The sequence below is a fragment of the Elephas maximus genome, chromosome 4 (genome assembly GCF_024166365.1).
Source record: "Elephas maximus indicus isolate mEleMax1 chromosome 4, mEleMax1 primary haplotype, whole genome shotgun sequence".
NCBI classification, from domain to species: domain Eukaryota; kingdom Metazoa; phylum Chordata; class Mammalia; order Proboscidea; family Elephantidae; genus Elephas; species Elephas maximus.
This window is the reverse complement of record NC_064822.1, coordinates 181,004,912-181,009,720: the sequence shown is the minus strand read 5'-3', so window position 1 is coordinate 181,009,720 and position 4,809 is coordinate 181,004,912.

Sequence of the window (4,809 nt, the reverse complement as noted above, 5' to 3'; positions counted from 1 at the left end):
AGGGTGGGAGAATGTCAGATAATGAACAGTGTATCTAGGTGGAGCAAGGGGGCAGAAAATCACCATCAGCACAGAGCTGATCCCTGTGAGGTGGAGGTCAGACATACTTCCACTCCCCGGTCTTTTTACCAGTTCTGCCACCAGCCGTCCTCCCCACAGCACTCTTCTACTTCTCTGCTGGGTCCAAGAATTCATTGCAGTGGCCACATAGAACTCACAAACTATACTTACAGTTAAGTGGCTTATTAAGGAAGTAACAAGGTACAATCTGGGATCAGGATCAGGAAGGATGTAGGCAAAGTCTGGAAGGCTCCCCGGAAATGGAGATCACATCCCTCCCTTCTTCAGTGCAGGATGGCTCTCTCAGTTCCGCAAGTGGGCAGGCCCTTCTCTCAGCTGTGAATCCCCCCACGTCACAGCGTGCAGGCCTCCTCTCAGCCCCGAGGACAGGCTACTCTTGACTGTGCATCCCCCTCTGAGCCACGCAGGACCTTTGCCTTCGGCCTCTGCATTGCCACCTGACCCAGCTCAGAGCCAGCGTAGGAGCTTTGTTCAGCGCTCTAAGCTGTGTTCCTAGCATGTGCCATCCCACGGACTCTGCCACAGGGCCCTTTTCAGGCTTCTCGCTGTCTTCAGTGTTATAGCCTTTGACCCATGTTATAGCTCGTTTAGGAGGTTTTTCACCTCCTCTCTGCTTCTCTCTTCTCGCCTATTTTCTCTTCCTTCCTTCTTTCTGAAACTTTTGTGGGGTTGACTGCATATATAAGCAAATTCCTTGTCAATTTCAAGGCATGTTCCTCCCAGCAGGGCCACAAACTGATCAATCCCCTTGGTGGACGATAGTCACTTTATTTGCATGGTCTATAGTCACTTCATTTTCATAGTTTATAGTGTATTGGGAAACCCTGGTGGTGTAGTGGTTAAGTGCTACGGCTGCTGACCAAATGGTTGGCAGTTCGAATCCGCCAGGCCCTCTTTGGAAACTCTATGGGGCAGTTCTACTCTGTCGTATAGGGTCACTATGAGTCGGAATCGACTTGATGGCACTGGGTTTTTATAGTATATTGACCAATCCCTGCAAGATGTGTAAAATAGACCCATCACATGGCAGGCTGCAGCCCAGGGCCAGACAAAAAGAATCAAACCATCAAGTTGTTTACAGTTTTAACCCAGGAAATGTCAATCAACCTGGACAAAAGTAACAAATCCTCTGGGGTAGAAAACTAAGGCAAAGGTAACTCCCCAGGGCTTAGGGGAAATATCTCCCAACTTGTTTTTCCAAAGAACCAAGGCGAAAGACCACATAAAGGAACTTATTTCACCACACCCCTCTAACCTATTCTCTCCTGCCTCTGTGCCCTCCACTTATAGCCAGGCACATTTCCCAGTCTCCTTTGCAGCTAGGTTGGTCATGTGACTCAATTATAGCCAAAGGGATGTAAGTTAGCACTGTCACGGGCAACTTTGGGTAAGGGTCCTTAGCAAGCAGAGGCATGGTCTTCTTTGCTCTTTCGTCCACCTTTCAGCTGTAGGAACACAGACCAATCCCCTTGGTGGACCATAGTCACTTCATTTGAGTAATCTATAGCCACTTGGTGGATGCAGATGGAGCTCAAGGAGCACTCTTGGTCTGTGAGGTGGTAGAAGCTATTGAGTATGCTCCAGTAGCAACACAGATTTATCTCAGGACCCGGACAACATCCTAAAGCCACCTACCAGTGTAGGGTTGCCTGCCTCTGGACTTCTTTTACATAAGAGGGAAATAAGCATCCCTCTTATTTAAGTCACTATTATCTTCTGTTCTCTTTGACACAGGAAACTGAACTTAACCCTAACTGGTACATTGCTGGAGAGTGGAATGAGGGTGGCAGCAAGTGGGGTGAGGTGGCAGTTTGAGGGGTCTGGATTTGTGCAAGTCAGAGTGGTGACAAGGCCCATGTGTGGGGCTGGGTATGGGCAGCTGATGTGAGTGGGACAGAGGGTCACTGGGGAAAGATGCTCTGGGAATCTGGAGTCTGGAACATGGACCCTAAAATCTCCCAGAAGCTGGAGTGGAGAGGAAGGCTGGAAGCTGGAAGCCAAAATGTCAGCAAACAGGAGGAGGGGGAAGAGGGCGTTTGGCAGATGTCAAGGCAGCGGAGGACACAGGGGGTCCAGCAGCCTGACTTGAACCCCAAAATAGGCAGCCTTGTGTTGGGCAAGGGCAAAAGTCATGTCAGAAAGGCATATTGGAGCCAGGAGACCCCAATATACACTTGCCCCACAGCTCCTAGGAAAGCGGGATCCCTGTGCAGGAGCTTGGTCCAGCTGTGGTCGATATGCTGGGCTGAGTCCCTGAAAGCTGATGGTGCAGGGGAGTAGGTTCACAATGCGATGCCATGAGGATGCAGTGGGGAGGGCTGGAGTGGGGGAGTTTCGAGGTTACGGGAGAAGCAGTTATGAAGGACAGGGAAGGGCTTGATGTGCTTGGTGGTTTGGGTGCTGGGAGGGGAGGGGGAGGTTGGGCCTAACCTCCAGCACACCTCAAACAATGGTCTGGGAAGCCCTGAGTGGGTTCTGTCAGGCCCATGCTGTCAGAGAAACTTCTAGATTCTTTTTCAGGTTGTCACAGAGAAGAGCCTTATCTCTTCTGTCAGACAGACCCAGGTTCTAATCCTACCTCTGCCACATTCTGGTTATATAGCCCTCGAGCCTCAGTGTGTGTTATGGATTGAATTGTGTCCCTCAAAAGTGTGTATCAGCTTGGCTAGGCCACAATTCCCAGTATTGTGTGGTCGTCCACCATTTTGTGATCTGATGTGATTATCCTCTGTGTTGTAAATCCTACCCTCTGTGATGTTAATGAGGCAGGATTAGAGGCAGTTATGTTAATAAGGCAGGACTCAATCTACAGGATTAGGTTGTGCCTTGAGGCAATATCTTTTGATATATAAAAGAGAAAATTGAGCAGAGAGGACAGGGACCTCTTACCACCAAGAATGAAGAACCAGGAGAGGAGCACCTTCTTTGGACCCGGGGTCCCTGTGCTGAGAAGCTCCTAGACCAAAGGAAGATTGATGACAAGGACCTTCCCCCAGGGCCAACAGAGAGAGAAAGACTTCTCCTGAAGCTGGCACCCTGAATTTGGACTTTTAGCCTCCTAGACTGTCAGAGAATAAATTTCTCTTTGTTAAAGCCATCCACTTGTGGCATTTCTGTTATAGAGGCAGTAGATAACGAAGATAGTGTCCTTGCCTATAAAATGGGAAGGAAGGAACTAGCTTCTTTAGAGAGCAGGGGAGCGCAGTTTTGGCATAGGGATTAACATGTACAAAGCCCATCCCAAGATAGGAAGAGCTTGGCATATTTAATGAACACGTAGGCCAGAGGGAGATACTGCAGGGGGAGAGTTCAAACATGAAGACAGGGCCTGCTTGTAGAGGACTTTCAGGCCAAGGTTAAGAGTTTGGATTTTGTTGTAAATGCACTGAGAAGCTACTAGAAGACTTTAAAAGCAGGTGGTGGTGGTGATGAAATGACCTGATTTGGGCTTTGAAAAGATTGTTCTGCCTCCTGAGTGGACAATAGACTGAAAGGGGTCAGGAGTCATGACAGGATGATCGGTTGTCTTCACTGTGGCCATTGAGTTGGCTCTGACTTGTGGCAACCTTGTATATAACAGGACGAAGCTTTACCTGGTCCTGTGCCCTCGTCACGATGACTGGCATGTTTAAGCTCCTCGTTGGCGGCTATTGTGTCAGTCCATCCCAGGGAGGATTTCCCTCATTTTTGCTGTCCCTCTACCAGATCTAGTGACGGGTCTTTCCTGATGACGTATCCAAAATAAGCGAGCCAGAGTCTCACTATCCTCGCTTCTGACGAGCATTCTAGCTGTATTTCTTTGGCTGTTACTTCTCGTTTTGAGTTAGGGCACATCAGCAAATGAAGGTCCCTAAGGCTGGGAGGCCAGTTGGAGGCTGCTGTAGACTGGGCCGGGTGGGAGATGGTGGCAGTTCGGCCTAGGTGGGGGGCTGGATGAAGCCCTTCTCTGCATACACCTGCTCACTTCTAAGCCTCTGGGCCTCGGCTTGTGCAGTTCCCTCTGCCTGGCACACCCTTCCTGCCTTCCTCACCTGCTTTTAGGATCCAGCTCAGCCATCTGGTAAACCTTCCTTATCAGTCAGCCCAGTAACTGTCGAAACAAACCCCCCCCAAATCTCAGAGGCACCGCACAATGAAAATGTATTTCTTGCTCATGTTATAGTCCATGTGGATTATATGGGCGGGAGGGGGTGAAGGTCTGTCCTTCAGGGGACTACACCACCCCTTTGCTGCTGTTGTTAGTTGTCATCGAGTTGATTCTGACTCATGGCAACCCCAAGTGCACAGAGTAGAACTGCTTTATAGAGTTTTCGAGGCTGTGACCTGTTGGAAGCAGATTGCCAGGGCTGTCTTCTAAGGCACTTATGGGTGGATTTGAACTGCCAGCCTTTGTCTAGTAGTCAAACACTTAATCATTTGTGCCACACAGGGACTCTTTGCATCGTCCCTAGGGCCTCACATTCCTTCAATGGTTCTTGCAGAGGAGGGGGAAGAGAGAGAGAGAGTAGAGGATAGAAGGTGACAATATTTAGGCCTGGAAGGGAAATAAACCATTTACTCCCACATCCCACTGGCCAGAACTCAGTCAGATGGACCCACTTAGCTACAAGGGAGTCTGGGAAATGGAGTCTAGCTCACACCCAGGATGAAAGGGAACAGTGTATGAGGTACACATCCCAGCACTCCCTCTCATACTGTGATGAGACTCCCGTTGCCCCCCACCCCCTA